Genomic DNA, 23,005 nt, shown 5'->3' on the forward strand with positions numbered 1-23,005 from the left:
CGGCATCGTCAAAATTATCTCGGATGATGATATTGCTGGACACAAAACCCGATATATTTCTCTTCCTGATACAGTATGCAGTGTTGATGGATTAGTTTGTTGCGTTTACTATTTTCATTCACAATGAAGCATTTCAAAATTGAAATCCTTTGAAACTACTGGATGTGACTTTTGATCGGATGGCAGTAACGACATGCGCAGGCAGGATTTTCCGTGTTGTTTTCTGCAGAATCCCCATAGCAATCGGACGAAATTCCTGTTCAGTGTTTCTCGGCTTCCTGAAAAGTGTAGTTGTGTTAGGAAATTACTTGGCAACGGACTCGTCGTTTCATCTTAATGAGGCTCATTCACTCATGCATCAAACTAAATGTTATAATTCTGTGGCCATAATCCTGATCATATCTATAGTAAGACATCTTCAATGCATCACCATCCCAACAAGCTGATCGAAATCATGGTAATGCTGTGATTCACTCTATTCTGTCGGCACAAACTCTCCCTGATAGTTGACATTTAAGCTGGCAACCTCCATATAAACACCTGTGATTGATTGTAGCAAGATTCCTAATTGAAACGAGGTAATCCACCAAATTATACATATGCCGCTACCATACTGCATTTCATTTAGCTTTTACGCTGACCACACTACAGATTACCAACCGACCCATCATTATACGAAGATGATAGCGGTTCCACTGATGTGGGATCGAGCGTATCACCACCTGAAGCGCGTCCGCATTTCATACTTACATTCAAGTACTCAGACTCAGTTTTAACACCATACAAGCGAGTCCTTCGCCATAAAACTGACTCAAATATTCGCCCAGCGTCTTGGCGAACACACATATCCACTGTGGTAAGAATAGAGATGTCATGTACTTGACGTCACAATGCACATTCTGCTTTTTCTGTAAACATACCAATATTGGGACTTTCAGTCTAAATTACGGCAATTTCCGATTGAGTTGAAACACGGAAAGTCGGTAATTTCGGTATAAAAAAAGTTCTGAACATGATTCCGCAAAGTTGTCTATAGAGATGCAGTTGACCTTTAATGAATAGGCCATGTTTAAGTGTCATTATACCAGAACATTTTGTCACAAGTATATGGATGTTGGTATGATCAGAGCAGACTATATATCAGCAGTCCCAGCACAATGTCAGTTCATCAGTATACCTGTAATAGCATGACCAGCTAGGTCACTGTTTGTATTCTGTATGGGCAGTTCAGCCAATAACTAGCTTAGTACTCAATCCTTGCTTAAAAATGTCGTGAAGGTTGGAGGTAGATATAATTAACGGCCACACATATTTGTCCAGCATAGTTGAGTAATAATTCTATTTTTCTGGTGCCGGATGCCCACAATACAGTTCAAATTGTAAATTCAGTGGTCGAGTTCATTATAGCTTCGTGCGTGCGAGACGTTCGATTTGTCTCGAAAGATGTTTTTTTCTAGGTTACCTTTGGCTTTGGATTTAAAAGGTTACCTAATAGTCTATCCTTCTGGGGTAGAAAGTAACAGAAATATTTAAATCAAACAAGATAATTTCACGTATGTTCCTGCTACTTTTATCATCGTTCATAACAAAGAATGGTCAATTTGTGAACTGTGAACTTGTGAACTGATACAATGTTCCATACAACGCAGCTTTCCTACCAATGATTCCCTGAAAGAAAGATGGATAAAATGTATTAGAAGAAAAGACTGGGTGTCAGCAAGATCGTCGGTCATCTGCTCTGATCATTTTCCAGAAAGTGATATTTACCGTGTTGGCGGGAGAATTCGTTTAAGGGCGAATGCGGTGCCGACAAGATTTCTGAATTTTCCAAAATATATGAGGCAGACATGGGGGTGATTACTTCATGGATGTAATCGATTGCGATTACGATTACTTCAGAATCACGCGATTACGATTACGATTACAGCAAAATCAGGAAGTAGTCGATTACGATTACGATTACACTGGAAAAGTAATCACGATTACTCACGATTACATTTGTTTTGCTTCTTAGGACTATAATCTTAAATGATATATTGGAAGACAATACAAGGATTGCGATGAAAAGGCTTAATGAGATATCAACTCTCTTCATACATCATGCGTCATTTGCTTATTACGTCATAATATACCAATTGCCCAACATGATAGGGGATGATTTATCGCACCCAACGATTTGCATTATTGCCAGGTCTTTACCTGCCGCACCCCAAATTTCTTATTAGGGTAGGGAGCGTGCTCGAAGGGAACTCAAAAGTATTTCGTAAACCAACATAAATTATAGAGTATTTTCGATAATTTAATTAATTCTTGAAAATGTTCTTTGAGCTTTGCGATTCAAATGTCTCTAGTACAGGGGTCACCAACGCGGACCAAATGAGTCGCCCGCGGTCGCTGTAGCAAATATCCGAATGAGAGATTTGAAAGTTGAAGCTGGTTTCATATGAGCCGCAGTTGAACATGGGTCGGCCGACCCCAAGGAACATACGAACGCAGTCGCTCGGGGCATTGCTCGTCTTCGCCCACGCGGTGGCTCAACGGGAATCTATAGCTAATATCCCGAGTCTCGACGCGGAGATCGGCGCTTTAGCGCGCACTGCAGCAACGCAACTGAGCCTGGAGGAGCTGGTGTGAGTCCCGATCAAGATAGCGTAATGGTTAAGCGCCCGGCTTCTTGATCGGTAGGTCGTGGGTTCGATTCCCGGCCGGGTCAGACCAAAGACCTGATTAGTAACACTGGTATCCATGGCTTCCCTGCTTGGCGCTCATGCATTACTGGGATAGCATGGAGGGGTGGTGCATGACTTAGAAAGCTGTGAAAGGCTATATCTGCACTTCCTTGTCCAGCGGCATATGCACATCATGCACTCATGGTATGCATATGCGCAGATCGTGTGTATGTCTATCATGAGTCGGTGTATATGCCGCAAAAACATCAAGGACAAAAATAAACTACGTCCTTTCCTTTATTTTCCCGGTGAGTGAGCGTTTTTTGTTCTTGGTAAGGGGCCCAGCAGTGCTCTGATTGTCTTACTCTAAGTGAAGAAATCCAACTGAGCACGGATAAACGGCGGGAGTAAGTGGTAACCCGTAACAAGAAGTAGCTTTTTGTTTCAAAACGGTTGGTGACCCGTGCTCCAGTAGATATAGCTGGGTTTAAAATGCATGCCTCTTGCCCTTATGAAAAAACATGCGTAGGCTATTTTATGGGAACAGGCATTTCGGAGCCGGTCATTACCGCGCCACGATCCCACAACACACCAAAAGACATATGCAGTTTCAGCCAACATGCAACTCCACGGGATGTGATACCAAAGAAATACCTTGGCCGAAACTTAGGGTATTCGTCCATTGTCAATAGCCGCGCTGGGTGGGCGTGACTAATAACTCCTGTCCTTCCAATCTGAACCCACAATGCAAATGCCACCCGGCGAATCCACAAAGGAATAAAGCCATGACAATTTGTGTGTGCGTCTCACGAAAGATATTCTTTTAGTCTGCTACGTTTGAGCGAGTACAATATCTTTTGATTATACAACAGACCGGAGGTCGCGAATTAACAAAACATACAATGAAGTAATTATAACAACATACCAGATGCTATAATTATGAATTACGTGCCCCAGCTCTACAGGCAAATCTGACTATCGGGGCTGAGAGAGGTTATAAATGAATAGTAATATAATGCAATTACCAATATTATTGACGAAATTCAGTTTGAAAATTGACCAACGGTTGGACTGGGGGACGAATTGCTGTTTTGGTTCTGATTCTAGCTACAACCAACGCTAACATGTTGGGGTATAAGCGGATGGTTATGGCGACAGGTCCAAATGCTGAGTAACGAACTGTGAAATAACGATTGACGCCCGTTTCAAGTAGTTATATGAGAATAAGATATAGTGAACATAAAAATTCTGCCTTCAACTTAATACATAGGCTATACTGCGAGCTGCTGTTACGAGAAACGGCTAAGCACGGCTCGGTTATGATATATATCAGCAGCTGTTTATTTGTAATGCTTCGTTGTGGAAACTGCAATGTTTTATTCGACGAGTACAAAATTCCGAATCAGGTGCACGTGCGTACGTAGGCCTCCTGCTCGCCAAGCAGCAACGGTAAACTGCGTTTAGCTAAGCACAGCCAAACATCAATACATAACTTACTATTTGAAACTATAGACAGAGTGGTGATCAATATCCTGCTGCGAGGTAGGGGCTACTGTAGTGTATTAATTGATAACCTGATATACACCACGGGGGGTGTTCTTACAATCACACTACAATGTTCATCGCATGTCTGTTTACTATGTGTGGAAACTTCTGCAATGACGAGCGGAGCTAATACTTCTGACGTAATAATGAGTAGTGGCGTTTGAAAACAGACGTTTGTGCTATCGCTAACGTGGTATATTATCTCATTCTTGTTCACGAATATTCAGTTTATGTCATAGTCCTTGTACAAACAAAAAGTAATCGTTCATTCACAAAAAATCGATTAGATATGGGAAGTAGTCGATTACGATTACGATTACTTCGGATTTTTTTCGAATGTAATCGATTGCGATTACGATTACTTCAAAATGCTGTAATCGTCGTAATCGATTACGATTACTAATCGCGATTACCCCATGTCTGATATGAGGCCAAAGGTACGGTAGACACTAGACAGTGACTATATATTTATAAAGTTTGAGTTCCAATTACTATACCTTCATTTTAGCCCTAGTTAACGTAAAATTCACAAATTTTAGGCTTCGAACAACCGACGAGTGAAACCTGCAGCAGTTTCAGATAAGAAACGACATTATGAAGCCCAAACCGCTGAACCTAAAGTAGTTCTTCACGACCACATCTACTGTGCGCATAAGTCTCCTCGAAAAGTCGTTGAACAGCAACGCCGTAGGGTGGCAGAAATTAAAAAGAGGTTGCATGCAGCCAGAATGAGAACATACCGTCTGAAAAAAAGTGAAAACTCTATGAGGTCATTGCATCTCAGAAGAACAATTTGATAAGCGATTCGTGTGTAGAGATAATGTCACAAATATTCAGTGGTCTACCAAGGAGCTCTTGCAACGTATGATCACCCTCAATTACGTCGAGGGCGATGTGAAGTCAATTACCAATAATTAATTCTATCTTTATTTTTTCATGTTCTTTTAATATCATTCAATCATTCAAAACCTTGCGTTTCTTATAACTAAAGCTGTTGTTTCTGAAAAGGAAAGTTCAGTATTTTGGTACGAGGCAATACAGAGCGTTATTTCGTGTGATCACAGAAATTGTTGGTCTAAAGTCAGGTTGGAGTGCTTCATCTAGTAGGGTAGGCAAGTATCGTGGGCAGAAAAACTACATGTGAAATGCTGTTTACATGTCCAATTAGTTTTGAATCTAATCTAATTTCTGGTTTCATGAAAGTGCAAAACGAGCCAAGCTATAGGTGTAATTGTGATTGTGCACAGATTGCTGTAACCAACATAGCCTCAATGTCAGTGTGAATTAGGCAATTCTAGCTACATCTGAATAAGGACCCATGCATTTCTTGTTTCTCTCATTCAATGAACTCATTCGGTCACTTCTGCAAAAATCACTACCCCATTGCTACACATAGCAGACATATCTTTACTTTCTCTTTTTTGGATTTGTTTAAATACGCTGAAACAATGAATACGTAGAATAACCACAATATGGCATTCAATTGATTTCAGCAGTGCCTTTTGATATGTTCCATGATGCTGAATTTTCTCCATCAGCAATATTCACAGCCACCACGTAGCTGGCAGCTACAGCATTCACATCAGCTCCATTGCAGTATAAAGATTTTGAATCCAGGATAAGTAATTCCGAGGCACTCTCCGGTAATAACTTCAAGCTGGCAATCGTAGATGCTCTTACTTCCTATAGATACATATCTGAAAGATAAATGAACTGACATTATACATCTTTTGACAGTTTGTTGCTATCTAACATTAGTAATAAAAGCAAACTGTAATGTGTATTTGTATCATTGCATATACGGAGACCTGAAACTGAAGGTAAGGAGTAAGAAGACAGCATTAGAAAACTCCCTCAGGATTAACGGTATCATACCCAAGTCAAATTGTTAATGCCATGGCAATCACCTTATCCAAGCAATTGTGATAAAGGCACTCAGCGACCATAGAAATTTCTGAACATAAGTACGTTTATTTAGTTGGATACAACGAGTAAAGCAATCTACATCAGGAATATAACCACAAATAAATACATACGATGACACACAGTCAACCTTATTTTACCACGAACAATCGAAACCACTTATATCTTCGACATGTCGAACTACACAGATAACACCGATATAAACACGAGATGTTGGGCTGAAACAAATCCTGAATGCTACGATGATTATTCATTCAAAGCTCCATTCGTATAAAATACTACAGACCCATTATGAATCAAATATATTTAAACACTGGATGCTTTTCCATAAGCTCCTGTACTAAATCGTTCAGGCTACTACCCACAATGCAACTGTTTCTAGTGACCACGGAAATATCGCGAGTAGCGCTCTACAATGTTTATATAGCTCAGGGATATAAACGCATTGGGCCATTATCGTCGCAACACTTCTGCATATTTCTCCGTTTATATGTAACACTTCGGCACTGCGGCTTACTTTCGAGAAAATTTATACTCGGTAATTTATCATCGATTTCGCATTCATAAACTATCGGTACGTTTGGGGATCACATCAAATCATGGTATATGAAAAATAATATCATTCAACTGACCAAACCACTAAGTTTAAGGGTAATATATCAATAAAATATACATATTTCCCTGCGATGCAGGGGTCACCACCTTCGTTACGGTGGAGCGCGCTCGTTTTCAGTTTGGAATTTGAATTGTTGGTTCGTCAGGCTTCAGACAGAGAGTAGGGTACACGAAAAGACTGGGCGGAATGGATATATTGAAGCAGTTTCTGCTACCTGATGGCGTAAAGGATCATAACATCCATGTACTGTAAGGTAGCGAAATGCGGTAAATGTTATCGAATATATGTAATGTGAGAATAGTCATAAAATGAGCTCGTTTTGACATTGCAGTAAGGTCGCTTGTTTTAGATGTTTTAGTAGGCTACTGATATCCCTTATTCACATGAATGTTTATTAGATGTTTTGTAGTATATGATTCGTCTGATCTTATTGCTGGATGATCGAGCTTCGAATCTGATAATATTCCAGGCTGCGACCAGTTCCAGTACTACGGTACTGATGGGAAGCTGCTATAGAAGTAACTTTTTTGACATGTGGATAAAGGGATGTTTTCTCTATCCACACTGAAATGTCCCTATGTAGGCGATATTTTGGTCCATTGTGGACAAGTACTGCAATGTCAGCAATTGAATACAGGTATGACAGTCATGCAACGGTTTTGATTGTTTTTCAACTGCAACACATTTTAAACTGTACTGTTTATTCCAAGTGGTAAGGTGTTAACTAAGGCGATTTTTTTGACATGTCTATTTTGTCAAAATTGTACCGTTAGGTCAAAAATTGCCAAAATTGTGGTACTAGGGAATTAAATGCCCGGAGTGGTTCTCGGCAAGACTGTAAATCTCGTATGATGGGTGTGTGGTAGGTTCGGTTGTGTTGCACATGTACATTGAACTAGGGGTGATAGACTCACTAGATCTAATGCGGAACAAGTGAAAAAAACTAACCTGCCATATAAATGGTACGGGATTAAATAGGAGAGAATCAATAATTATAAAGTGTCGAGAGAAACGACGTTCGCTCCACATAAGACAGTAGAGATTTGATGGACCATGCATACTGTGCTGTTTGCTTGCGCAGATCTGTGGGGAAGAACATACAATGTATTGCGTTTGATCGAGGCGGGTGCACTACTCAACGTACGTGATTGTGTGCTGTTTCTGAGAGATCACGGGTTGTTGGTGCGAAAGATGAAGTGCCGACGATGTGCAAAGATAATGAAAGAAGAAAAGACGACGACAGTGTAGAATGGGTTTAGATGGCGATGCAATCCATGCGATACTACGGCGACCATAAGGAAATATTCGCTGTTCGCGGGTAGCAAGAGAAAGCCTTGAAGTCGGCATTGGCTGTGTCGCATCATACGGGACAGTACAAAGCTACGAACTTTACTGGAAATAACACATTTCCGAAGTCACGATCATCCCACATTGTCAAGAAGAGCAATGAAATCGGTATGGTCGAAGAAATACCAAAGTATCTTTATTTTGACGGATAACAGGCATTATGTTCTTTTCGGTGGCATAACGGGTACATATTCGAACTTTGACATAATACATTCTGTTGTGGTGTCATAATGAGTGATACTCGAATACTCGACTCTACTAGAAGCGTAATGCGTAATTCAGAATCAAATCACTCGGGTACTCGATTCTGTCCAGCCCTAATTGTGACTACCCGACCAAGGACGGAAGGGACCATGGCCGCCATTCTGTGGGTTAAAGTGTCACGTGCGACTCAAAAAACAAACGAATCCAGTCGCAAATACTGAAAGACTTAAAAAAGAACCCTAAGTCAGCGAGACTACCATTCATACGAGTAATGTGTCCGAGCATACCTTGGCAAGTATCATTTCGACGACAGCGACTCTTGCCGCGACTTCGAGATCTACGCATAATATTTTAAGGGGGGAAACGGTGGGGACTGAAACCACCACGGGCGGAAAATCCCGGACCACTTCACGATTTAGGAATAAAAGGTGGCAGGAACTGTAAGGGTCAGTAAGGTTGCAATGAATGCTCTTGCAGCCCTTTAGAGTAGTATGATGGTCTGGGTTATACGCAGACCAATCCCAGAAGGCCACGTCGCCTTAATTGCCACGCCTACATTGCCACATCATCCGCCCATTGCCGCACCTATAGCACTCATTGCCACATCAAAACTTACCTAAGCTAGAATCGAACCTGGATTGGTTGGGTATAATTTCACGTCGCTCACCACAAGGCTATTGAGCAAACTAGCCGTATTGAGCTGTTTTGAGAATATAACCGCCGATTCTCTCTTAAATTCTGAGACAACACCTTTTTCGAGTTATTACACATAAATGTAAGACTATATTCGTGTGTACTATAACAGCTGTGTCATCATTAATTAGTCAATGATTTTGGGGAATTCTGCAAATGCAACTTAATAATACTGATATCGCAAGCATAAAGGCCTACGATCACGCAAAGCTCATGCGCCGCGCATATTGCTGAATACTATTCCAAGAAATTGACGCGTGTAAATGTGGTACGAATATAGTTGCTTACGATTCCAAGAAGTCGGGTCACATCGACAATATGAATTAGATTCATTAATTAGTCAATGATTTTGGGGAATTCTGCAAATGCAACTTAATAATACTGATATCGCAAGCATAAAGGCCTACGATCACGCAAAGCTCATGCGCCGCGCATATTGCTGAATACTATACCAAGAAATTGACGCGTGTAAATGTGGTACGAATATAGTTGCTTACGATTCCAAGAAGTCGGGTCACATCGACAATATGAATTAGAACATTCTAATATAGTTGCGATTCCCAGAAGTCGGGCCACATCGATAATGGGAATTAGAACATTCTAAATATATAGTTGCGTTTCCAAGAAAACGCCGCGCTGGCGATACGAATTAGAATGTTTACTTCCGACGTAAAGCAATTCGCATTCTGAAAACTTCACACTTCTGTTAAAAGTATTGCCATGTGCGCAGGGATGCAGGCATCGCAGACGAGGTAAGATCAATGTATTTTCGTGTCAATTTAAACTCAATTTAGCTATAATTTCTCGATACAGCATTAGCTTACTTGTGAACGCAGATTGATTTACGTTGAGATTTCTCCAATAGCTAACGTAATAGTGAGTTCTGTGCGCGGCTATAATGTTAACCGGCAATATAGCCGAAGTCGCACAAATTCGAATGTATATGCAAGTTTTCTGTTATCGTATAGATTCGCACTAAATTTAGTTATAAATAGGCGGGTATGCACTTCGGATTTGAGATGGATGTTAGTCTATGTATTCTTGCTTTACTCACGACCTAAAGTTGATAAATTGCGAGTTGTAGCAAGCATCTAACTACTGAGATTATGCTGATTTTACAAGCCCATAAGCCGCTGCTTTTGGATACGTAATGGAGCTGATTTAATAGGTAGTGCAGTAATGCTTTATCTTACCATTTCTGATAGTGAATAAATATATAACCAATATAAACCTATGCTTATAGTGCTACGAATAGCATAGCTATATAATTTATCGACTATTCTTAGATTCGCTACGCTGGCGCGGATTGAAGCTAAATTTTTTCATTTCAGATCAAAACGCCGACATCGCACACGCAATTTACGCTCAGAAAATTTCACATTTATCTTTTTCACGCAGCCAAGCAAGCCCGGAACAAGCATATAGTGACAAGGCAGATTACGCAACACTAAGGTTGGCTAATTCATTTCTTGACTATATTGAAAAATCGACAGCGTTCTGCGTATAGCTATAATTTTTTCGATGCAGCAACGCACTTCAGATTAAGATATATATAGCAACGTACATGTTTTATAGAATATATTAGATCCAATACCTATACTAAAGCCACAAAACGCATTGGGGCATACATGGATAATGTGCGCAGATTGAATTACACCGAGATTTCCCCTATATCGCATCATTTTAAATAGCTAATAACGTAATAATGAGTTCTGTGCACGACTATAATGTTAAACGAGGATATGGCTGAATTCGGATAAATTCGTATGCAAGTTCCCTCCCTTATTACTCGTTTCGCGCAGTGTGGTTACAATATCATGAATTAATTAGCTAGAGCAATAGTTTATCACCTATATTTAAATTCGCTCATTTCATTTCAGATCAAAACGCCGACATCGCATATACGCAATTTACGCTCGGAAAATTTCACATTTATCACAACTATCGCGATATGCACTTCACCTAATGACGCAGGTGAGTTAGGCTACGTTTCCGTATAGATTCGCACTAAATTTGGTTATAGTTACGCGGGTATGCACTTCAGATTTGAGATGGGGGTAGCCTGCCTAGTCCCGCTTATTACTCGATGTTCAGTAACGCCGTAATGTAAGTTGCGTTTGCTGTAGGAGGGAAGTCGCTCAATACAAATTCCTGGCTCTTGCTAGATGATGATAATATGTAGACACTATCGACTAATCGAAAGCAAGTCGCTACTGCTGGTTTAGAGTCTACTACTTTGAGATGATTGCTATAATGAACGTAGCGAATATCGCCCTCAAACGTACTAAGCAAACTTTGAAACTATTGATTTTATTCACATATACATTTACACAATTTCATTTTCTTGCTTCAGCTCCTTGACGAAGCGTCGTACGATCGAATCATTCTTGCGGTGATCTTCGCCAAAGGAATTTAAATAACGTTCCGTACTCCATCCGCGCGCCTTATGGACGATGAAGCTTAGACAATGATGACCGCACGCTCTGGAACGTTTGTGCTGCAGACGCTTTATGGAGCAGGTATAATTTTCTGGTTCTATAAAGCACGCAATCTCGTATTTCAACGGCATTAAGCCAAAGCTATCGTGAAAATGTGTCTCATCCTCTTCCGCGTAAATGCATATCCAGTGACTTCCGATTTTTCGAGCTTCGTCATAATTGATCACGATAGCATAAGGAGGAGGGGGTCGCCTCGGCAGTCGATCGATAGGAAATGTACCAAGGAAAATATGTTTTGTTGACTCGCAGCACCACAATATGTGGTCTATTTCATCCCCGTTCATAGCACGGTCACTTTACGACTGCTACTGATTTGCAATAGCTTTTGGAATTCCATGAAGCAGAGCAAAGTAGTTTCCGCTGTTAGCCCGCCAGCAGGAAATGTGATTCGTAAACTTAAGGTACCACTCTTTTGTAAGTCAAAGCAATCATCCAAATCATCGGGGCGCAAATTATAAACCAGTAGACAGAAACCACTAGCGAACTCTTCAGGCGTTAGGAGTCCTCTGTTTTTCTCCATTGCTCCCGTACCCTCAATCAGGTTATGATAAAGCTCCGTGTAATGACCCTTATCGAAATCTAGCTCATAACCTCCCTCCGGAATCAGAAATCCGTTCAGTTTCAGTTCGAGTCGTTGCATATTATTGTGTATGAAATTATAAGGATTTTTCGTAACATCTCCTTGAAAGGCTTTCGTAGCTACCATTCCGATGATTAGGCGAGAAGGTAGAGTCCCGCTATATAGATTCCCGATATCTATCTGCGTCGTAGCAGCCGCAAATGTTCGGGTGATTAACCTCATGCCGATATACGGATATTTCGCCTGGGCATTCACCATCATCGCTGTCTTCACATCGTCGCTGACTCGTACGGTACATAACTGTAATTCCTTTTTTGTTAAGGTGAATTGACCGGTAGCATCTCCCATCATGAAAAAGCTTTTCGGATTCAAGGTAAGCTCAAACTCGAGAGGCACGTCATGTAGGATGTAGCGGTCTTGCAGACATAGTCCGTGATGGATTTTCGCACGTATTTCCACCACGTTATCATCCTTATAGGCTTTACTCCTGTTGTAATATCCTTTGTTAGCCGAGGCGTTAGTTCCACCGATCGTATCCATTTTTCCTAAAGTATCCTTTCTCCATCCTGAGGCCCTGAGTGTGGTATTTTGCACGTCAAGCGGAGTGAATAAATTGTGCAGATAGGACGAATAACACTGTACTTTTATATCTTGTTTCAAAGTTTCGTTAGCGACTTTAATTTGTAGTTGAGAAATCAAGGAATCCAAGATATTATTTACAACACCAACATCATCATCTGCGCCAATTGCTTCGCCATCTTTCTTTAATTGTAAATGAAATAAGAAATAGCTCTCGCTCAAATCGATAAAGTCTTCTGAGCCCTCGAAGCGGAATGTTATCACACTAGAGTTGTTCGAAATCGGTGCTATCTTGATGATTCTTTTCTTTTCTACGCTAGTCTGTGTCGCGGGAATGTGAAATAAATCCAATGAGGGATGTACCCCCTCGGGGGACTGTACATGAATTAACTCCGCCATCTATCAAGTCTCAAGTAACAAATGATGCTTATCGTCGTGTAATATATATTTAATCGAAAATATCTTTGCGTCGTCTCTTTTTCGTGATCTTACGACCCCGTCTTGGCATTTTTCTTTTTCTCAGTAAAGAATCGAGAGCGTTCCCAGCGGCTTCTTTTCCGCGTATCTTAAGACTATCCCCGACATTCTCTCCATTAAGAACATCAGAGGCTACTTGCGCACCGGTATGTAGTAGACGCTTCCCGAGTGATTTTGCACCTTTCGAAATTAGGGGCATAACGCTTCTTCCGAACGAGCGAAATAAGTTTCCAAGTCCATGACCTCTCTGCACTTTACCCCGAAAAAAATTGATATCACCACCGCTCTGTTGGTGATAATAGTTTCTGAACGCCTCACGATCACAACAATAATGACTCCTCATGATGCCTCAAAGCAAGTGTGAGATGAAGAGGCGCGTTCCCAAACTTTATAGCTTCGCCTTTATCATCACGAAGCATAACGCGTATCTCGCTTACTCGCTCCGTATTCAGAGGAAAGAAATATATTTTTTTGAATAGCATATGCTGATATTCATCTATCCCCGTCGTAACGCGGATATTGCGTAGTAGAGGCGCACTCGTATCACCAACAATTTGAGGTGTGATGACATCCGTATAAACTAAAACGTTGGTCACGGACACAGGTTCCCCTTGAAAGTGAATTTTTCTTCGTCTATGTAATCCACCATGTAGCTCTACCTCCGAACGAGCGCCTCCTCTGAGAACGGGGTTTCTATTATCCATGAAAAGTCTCGGACCGCTGGAACTCTTGTAGGGTCCCGCTATCAAGACCGGACCAGAACCGTCTACCCAAATAAATCGTGCTTTTTTCTGATCGTGATTGATACGCTTCATCAAACTAATTTTATCATGATAATCACCAGCCGGGAAATAATAAAAATTATTATCGCCTTCCGCATCATTCACGTACCATAATAAGCCGTCGTAAGGCTCGAACGTGGGCTGAAAATTATTTTTAAAAGACAACTCGGCAAGCCCTATCTCCCATTCACCAGAATCTATCGGTTTCGCGAGATCGATAGTAAAATCAGACTCGTGTGACGTAATATGAATATATTTCATAATGCAACTCCCCGTCTACGAAAATGCAATACAACACTCGAAGGAGAACTTCGAAAGGGTATTTTCTGTCCCTTCTCATCAAGTAGCGATATTTCGACACGTTCTAGCCTATTTATATTAACAGGGAAATAAAAAGGCTTCGTGTAATATTTCGAAAATGATTTACGGTCGTTCACCTGTACGACGCGTAACAACGGTAAGAGCCTACCGCTATCTTCTTGCGGCTCAATGATATTACAATGAACATAAACGAAATCGATAGTCGGATCATGTCGCATGCGAAAGTTCAAATGAATGATACCCTCAGTGAAAAAATAATTCCACAATGTACAATTAGTATTCGGGAAATGAAACACCAATAACTCCTCCCTCGTTTCCTTATGCATAAGAGCACCGTACAATTCTCCGTGGCGTAGCAAGCTACTATGCCCTATGTCCGTCTCTGGTCGCAATTTGTCGGTTACCTCGTTATGAGGTACAGAGATAGACATACTATGATTTTCAGGGAAACATGTTACTTTTGCATCAGGATTGTCTCTTTCCAACGATCTATACATGTCATATAACGAGTCGTATTCTCCCAATTTAAAATGAAATTTTCTTGCTCTCTTTTGCGATCTGATCCCATACCTATTCTTCGTGAACCTATACTGTTTTTGATAATCCGTGGGGAAGGAGATCTCAGCTAGAGAAACCTCTGTATCTTCCACGTTTTTCGGGACGTCCAATTCAACGCAATAACTCGCTGTTGTATTATCAGGAAATTTATCCATGGAAGCGTTCGAAAATAGCGTGACGTAGCTCATATTTTGAGCTTGGGATTCGGAAGCATATAACCAACGCAAGAGGATAGGAGAGATATCCAAAGCTCTTTGTTCCCATTCGAAATGGTAAGATTATAGAGAGAGAACGATACGATGACCAGTATGATTACTAGTTGCGCCAAAAACTGATAAAGGTTCCGACTAGACGATATCCTTCTTATCGACCCAGCTGTCGAATCCACTTCCATATCCCAACCAGCGTACTAAATACTGTTCTCGTCCCGCGCGTTTACGCCTTCTTATAATCTTCTCGACACGCCAAGTTTGCGGTTCTTTTACGCGTTGGAGCTCCTCTCTATAAAATCTACCCTGGATGACTTCACCACCGTAATCACGTAAGCGATACATTGGGGGATCCCCCTTTTGGGCGTCTGCGATATAGAAAATTTCCCGTTGCCAGTTGGGTAGGCTGCTTTTCTCAAAAAGATTTCGAATTTTCGATATACGGACGGGTAATCCTACAGCGAGGTCGGGTTGTTTAGCTTCTTGAAATCCGTAAAGTCTTCTCCAAACCGATTCCTGATTAGACGAATTCACTTGGTTTGGGGCCATAGCAATGCTACGATGATACGTCCTGTTGTAGGAGTAAGTAAAGTCATCGAGAGCGCTCACGTAATTCCTCGTGTTATTTTTTGTGAAAAATCGATACATAATCGCCTTCATAGTACGAATCACCCTTTCGACGACAGAGGATTTTAATTCGCTCCTCGTATAGAAATATCTAACTTTGTTCTCCTTTAGATAGTTCTGGAAAGCGCGATTGGTATATTCGCTACCTTGATCGGTTTGTAACACTAACGGTACGCGTTCACGAAACACACGCTTGAAAGCAGAAATCATACTTGAAGCAGTTTTATTTTTAATCGCTTTCATCCAAAGGTATTTGCTAAAAATATCAATCACGACCACCACAAAACGAAAACCGCTATTGTACTTTGAAATAGATTGCAGATCCATCAAATCGCTCTGAAACTGAGCATTGATACCGGAGACCACTACACGTTCACGCCTAAATTTCTTACGTAACGGAAAATGAAAAGTATAAGTATCTTGTCCTTTAAGCCATTCTTTTTCATTTTGCAAATAAGCGCCCCTATACGATTTGGGCTGTTTCGGATCAAAATAGTCTACGTCTCCCATTCTTTCCCGTATATACGGGGATTAGGCTTACGCTGTCTCTTATAAAGCCAGGGAAACGAAGGTTGTGGAATCCGGCGCGGGCGTTTCTTTTGCGGGCGCTTTTCTTTCGCTACGGGGCTCGCGAGCCCCGTGTGTGCGGCGGGAGGGCGGGCGGTCGCTGCGTCTACGTCTTTTCTCAAGTTTCTCAGTTGAGCAATACCATGCCTATACAGAGCTAGTTTCTCGGAAGCATTTAATGGAGAGCTTTTAATTTTCGATATATGTTTATCAAATTTCTTTTCCCATTCGTCCTTGCTTCGAAATGCGGGGAATTGTAGTTCACGCATTCTTCCCGAAAAGTTTACCCAACAGACTCCCGATGACGGGGATTGCAGCGCCTAATATAGCTAAAACAGACTAGTTAGAAAAAAGTTTCTATTTTATCATAATTTTTATACCTGAGAGGAATCCACCCTTTTGTAGCACCCTCCGTTGACCTCTGCGAGTTTTTTGCGCCAACAATTGTCTGATATCGGATTTGTGTTTTCCAAGCCTCAACTTTCTCGATGGAGAGATACGTACTGTCCCCGAAGCCAAGTTATGAACGCACTGGCAGACGCAACTTAAAAATTGATTGTTCGATAAAAGTTCTTTTCGCTGTTTCCCTTTAGCGTTTTTCAAAAGTTTTAATTTAACGTGATAGTCGCTCAATCGTTTTCGAGATATGTTACTTCCCCTCTTCGACATGTTGAATGCCCTAAAATCTGTAGCGTGAGCTGTATTTATTCTTGATATACCGTCAACTTTTGATGTGGGAATATTTTGCTGCGAAGACGATAATTTTCGTCTGTCTCTTGCGTCAAGTCAACCAGTATGTACGAGAACGGTTTTCGAGTTGCCTTTTTATAAGCCTCCGTAAGGAATCCGGCTTTATCCGGGAACATTTGACGTGAAAGAAAACTGATTTGACTCGCATCACGGGGATTTTTAAATATCACGATATAGCTCGCGCTCAGGGTCATATCCCGAAAGCCTTGACCCCTATAGAACAAATTTTGACATGTGAACACGACGCTGATCTTTGCGTGGTGGCTGTATCGAGTGAATAGATCTCTAGCCTCTTTCGCTTCCGTCATCATGTCGTCGATCACCAAGAGAACGTGCCTATTTCCTTTCTGTAACTTTTTGAGCTCGGAGAGTCCTTGCGAAAATTCTACCCCTTTCATTTTATCATACAACGCCTGATAATTATTATACAACCATACAATTTTTTCAGGAGCCGGTCTAATCATCTTCTCTGCGTTCTTCACCAACTCATAAGTAAAATAACTCTTCCCGCTACTGCTCGGACCAGCCACGATCATCCGAAACGGAGCATGCAATGTACGTATTCGATCCATTTATTACAGAGATAAAGGCAATGTATGAATTCCATCATCAAGCACAATCCTTTTATAATAACCATAACTCAATGCATTTCGATATTGCTTATACGTAAACATATCGCTCCCATAGCAACGAAAACCACTATTGACGCCACCCGTGATCGATCTATTTTGAAGAATGCCTTTGAAATCTTTGAAAGTTTTGTTGGCTGTTTTTTGAAGCCCTTTCGAGCTGTACTTATCGGTGTCGCCTTTGCAATAATAGGTCTTGGAATTGAGCCCTATAAACCCGTCTCCGATCCACTCTTCTTTGAATAAACCCGGTATACGTTTCGAGTAATTGCGAACCTCAATGCAGCAAGCCTTATCAGTTTTAAAACCGACGGGATCTCGTTCAAAATCACATTTATGCTCTGCACATGCGCGAGCCACGAACCATTTGTCGTGATTTTCAAAAAATTGTTTTTTCATGGAAGGCTTGATGAGAGAATAGATCGTATCGGAGCTTAAGCTTATGTACGCCGAATCAGTATCTGTTTCGAGGAAAGCCCAATCGCTATCGTCCAAATACACATGTAGGCAGTCATATAGGAACTGGACCATTCTCAGCTTGGCACAGCAGAATATAAAGAAGCCCACAATGATTGGGTTTTCGTGGCAAATGTTTAGGGGGCGCGTAGACACTTCGAGCAAGCCTTCATCGCTCTTATCAATTTCAACAGCATCGACAAAAAATTTTTTTTCAACGCGCGATGGTAATTCTTCCAACGTAACGTATTCGTGTTCCCTATATTTATTGGGGTTTTGAATAGTGCGGCCAAAAGCACTATTTCCAATCGTCTTCCAGGTCAACGCCTCCATTTCACGGGCCGGATCTTTTGGGAGGACATCGCCTTTGCGACGCTCAGAGGATACCCGCTCAACGAAGGGTGTGAAAACTTGTTTTGGTTCATATTCGACAGCTTACATACTCGACGCGAGTCACGATCATGCCGCTTTTCAAGTACCATTGAAGCAAATCCGTATTGAACAACTGTTTTTTCGTGAAATAACTAGAGCCCAGAAATTTTTTTGGAAACTTAATATTGTTTTCCTTGGCGTATTCACGCATATGTTCACCGATATCGCACTCGTTTACTTCCATATGTTTGAAAAAAGGAGGTAACTCTTCGAATTTCGATTTTAAATGGTCGGGACAATGAATGTCACACTCGATTGCACCGAAAAATGACCCGTTGAGCGTGCGCTTGAGCAACTGCGCCTCAGTGAGATAATAAGATTTCGTGACTTTACGCTCGAACTTTGAGACAAATTGCGCAATTTCAGGGTCTCGTTTCATATTCGTCCAAACGCACTCCTTCATTCGGATAACGGTATATCCCAATTTTTCCAAATATTCCGTGTTTTGTTTGGTGAGTTCACGCCTCTCGGTGTTCTCTTTATCAGGGAAGCAGCTCCTACAAGCGTGGTAATAGCACCCATCGTACTGAAAGATGAGTTTACCGGCGTTCCCGTCGACAAATAGGCGTTTATTTCCGATTCTCACTTGACTACCGTTCCACGCGTGCTGAATTTTGATGTCACGAACGTGACTTTCGTATTCCAACCATTCGAGCTCCGCATGAGTAGGCCAAACGCGCTGTTTATGGAATTTTTGCTTTTCCTCATCATAAATCCACCTTATAGGGTAACCCGTTGGCATATTTTGATTTATGCATCCCAAATACAAGGCATTTGCGTCATATCCTACTACTTTCTTGACGGTTTTAGCACTGTCACCGTAGCGAAGACTGCGTATTTTCGTTTCATTTGCCATAGCGTACCGTGACGTTATCTGTGATAAACCTCCTACCAAGTTGTTCAGAATCGTTTCGTGAAGGTCAGCATTGGCCTTATTCAGAAGAGTGATATCGTAGCAATCACGAAACATCAGTCTACTCGCTATATTCGGAAGGCTCACGTTACCCTTGAACATATCGATGCCAAGCGTTTTGTAAAATTTGAAATTGTTATTCAGCGCGGTTAAGAAGCCGATGACATCACCTTCGTTGTAATACCGGAGAAAATTACGGAATGTGGTCATACCCTCGCGTTCCCATACAGCGTGGCATTCTGCGTATTGCTCTTCCGTTATATTCGAATTGCGGAACGCGTTGTAAAACGATTCATGGCTCGGTAGCGACGTTTCATCAAGACGCTCGATGCTATCGAGATATTCGTAGGGGAAATAAAATTTTGCGTTTACCCCATCCCCGTATAGCTTCATGTAAGCGTCCAAACTATAACCCGGACTCAGGAATAGCGAAATATCCAGAAATTTTAATCTGTGCGTTGCGATTGTCAAATAGGCGCTGTTTCTTTTCAAAACGAAGAATCCGCTTTCCTTGTGCAAGGATTTGATTAGATATTTTTTGCATAAATTCAGATCATAACGCGAAGAATTGAAACCGATTATGGGTATCTGATCGAGCCACGTATGGAGTCGAAGCGAGATATTATCCAAATAGGATCTTCTATTAGTAGGATCGATCAATTTCCGTTCTTCAATCAAATTCTCAAGTTCGATTATTTCATTAGCGAAAGATTCTCGCATTTCGGTTGAGGCGAGTTCCTGTACACGATAAATTTCCCCGATCATTTCATCGATTAACGTCTGCGGGCAACCGTCGGATATGAAAGTTTTAGTTTCATTCGTGACGTTATTCGATAAGGACACGGAGACTGGGACGTGCCTATTAACATATTCTACTTTTGCAGAATTAGCTCTGAGCTCATCCTTCACGAGCATGGATTCAAAGTCAAAACACATACGGTAGGGGAAGAATCTCTTTTGGTTCTCAACGAAAATGCCTTCGGATTCCAATTGCTCGAATACGGTAGGTTTCGGTCGATATACGCCACTAGCATATTTCCGTCCTTGGGATGTTTTGCATTCGCGTTTGACATGCTTCGTCAAATTATCCTTAGTCTTAAAGAAAATCTTGCACGATTCACAAAAGAATGTCCGGGAATAATTTTCGATATTTGTGATCAGGCATGAATGACCACTTTCCATGTGTATATGAACCACTGGCCCATCTGCTTCGGATTGCCGCAATATAAATGCTTGATGATCACGTTTTTCATAAACAAGTATCTTTACGCGAAAACATTCCTCGACTTTGCTTAATTCATCGAGTGGTATACCATCATCAATAGGGATACGGAATCGTTCACGGAATTGAGAGGCCAATTGTGCGACATGCTTCTCATCTCGTTTTTTCTTGATGAAATGGGATAAACAACGGAAGAGGCATAGCGAATCGTTCAGTTGTGTGCCGTCCTGATGTCGAACAAACGTCATAATATGACGACATTTTGTTGCCTCGCTCGATATCGATGCACTAGGGCAGCCCAATAAAACTCGGGGCATTTCATACAAGAAAAATTGAATATGTAATATAGCAACGCAATAAAACTTAGTGTCTGGTCTGGCTTGTCTCGCTTGCTCGTAAGCAGCTGATAAATCGATTTCGTTGATGAAACGATCAAAGTCCTCCCGTGAAAGTATAGGTGTCGGGAGATCCAAAACAGCATGGGTTGATTGCGGATGAAAATAGCTATGTCTTTCCGTCTCTCGATTAAACAGCAAGAAGCCATATGCATAGTTCACTTTGAATTGTCGCAATCTTCTCGGGTATATCGATGACATGCGTGCATGAATATCATCCATACCTCTTGCGAGCAGACGTACATTGATCATCTCTCTCGCACCTCTTGCAACCCTCCTGCTGTTAATCTATTCGGAATCGATAATCGAGTTGGAGTGCGATTGCATAAGCTCTGTTGCGTCGGTATTAAAACCGAGCGAATCATCGATGATGAAGCTGGCATCTTCTTCGTAGCGTCTTCGACGAGCCATATATTTTTAACTATATTCTGCAAAAATACACATTCATAAATTTATTCCGTATTTCAGTCGTAATTTACACTTGAAAGCTTCATAAAGGAACAGGAATTTGATATTTTCTAAGTTACGCAGTTCATCAGCGTTGGGAGCGAATTTATCGATATCTTTTAGCACATTTTTTGCTATAACGAGAAAATCTTTTTGCCATTCTCCATATCCTTCCAGTGAGACCATTTTTCGCCAAGTAGCAACTCTCTTGATATCATCGTCAACGAAACCTTCAAAGGTAGCAGTCGTAGCATCTCGCGTACGTCTTGTGTCTCCCGAACCGTATTGTTGTAACAACATATCTAGATCTTTACCACAATTATAACGTTCCATATTAATCTGAGAAAACAAATCAAATATACCAGTCATTGTACTGTCGTTTGAGCTCTTCGAATTTCGCATAAAATTCACGTGCATGCACATCGTTTTCAACATAAGAGGGATCACTCTCAAATTCGGAATCTGACGGTATGAATGTACGAGCAAATATATCATGTATGATTTTACGGCGAGCATGCTTATTCATCTCAGGCAAGTAGCAAGGATAACACTGATTACCAAAGCGAATAATGACTGTGCTAGACTGAAACATCCCACCCAAATTGCGTAACATAACATCACTGCCATTCTGAATTTCAGATACGAGCCAAAACGACGACGGCTTTACTTGTCCGTAAGCAGACTGCAAAGGACCGCGATGAACGTACATAATCGCTTCCTGCAACATCTTGTTATCGAAAAATAGAGACCCGCAATTGCGCATCACTGAAATAGATTTCTCGGTACTGTGAAATTTGAATGCCTCTAGATTCGGATGAAAAGGATCTAGGAAATTGGCGATATCATCAGAGAGCAACAAATCGATCAACACTTCTTTCCCTGTTTGATTTTTGCCTTCTATAAAGAAGTGAGGCGCAAAATATTTCTTATGCATATGACCCTCCATTAGAGTGATAATGAACACAGCACGGAGAAAATTAGGGCTCCGTTTTCGATCAACGAACAACACCTCCTCGATATTCTGCTCAAGAGAACGGAAAAATAGTACACCATCATCAATCGTAAGTAGAGGGTAATCCAAATTATAAATCAGACCATCAAACTTTTCCTCATCCAATACGTTATTAGCGATACGACGTCGCTTATTGCGAAAAGGGGACGAATAAACTCTCCATGGGGCGATGATCGGTGAGTGAGGCGGGCTTTGAGCACTGGTCACAGCTGTCGAGTTATCAGTACTCTGTGGAGGCATAAATTGAACACCAACTGGTAGTACGCTCTTATCGAAGTCGAGTCTGCGCTTAGATTTAGGTTCACTTGGTGCCATCACCGGTCGTGGTATACCGATATTGATTGAAGTCATCACGTCAGCTGAGGGAGCCTCATCAGATTGCGCCACTGCCTCATCAATAATTGTTACGTCATCATCACTAGCTTCCGCCTCTTTACTCTTTTCAGCCGCAATCGTAACTTCGATCAATTCTGCATCGACATCGGAATCGAAATCAGCAATCGGTAATGTATCTGCTTGATTATCAGGAATCATAGTCGTTGATTCGCTAACTA

At 41.3% G+C, this 23,005-nt stretch overlaps 1 long non-coding RNA gene across 1 annotated transcript; it reads left to right on the plus strand.

Moving 5' to 3' along the window:
* The first annotated feature begins 11,376 nt into the window (after positions 1-11,376).
* Positions 11,377-22,731, plus strand: LOC145452201 (uncharacterized). The gene is made up of 7 exons (XR_013919236.1): positions 11,377-11,516; positions 12,398-12,448; positions 14,935-15,064; positions 17,394-17,500; positions 18,350-18,431; positions 20,260-20,378; positions 22,079-22,731. It is a non-coding gene; the product is annotated as an uncharacterized LOC145452201 (long non-coding RNA).
* Positions 22,732-23,005: the final 274 nt, after the last annotated feature.

This window comes from Botryllus schlosseri, chromosome 12, assembly GCF_051294905.1.
Source record: "Botryllus schlosseri isolate E-star chromosome 12, Bs_hap1, whole genome shotgun sequence".
Taxonomy (NCBI): Eukaryota; Metazoa; Chordata; class Ascidiacea; order Stolidobranchia; family Styelidae; genus Botryllus; species Botryllus schlosseri.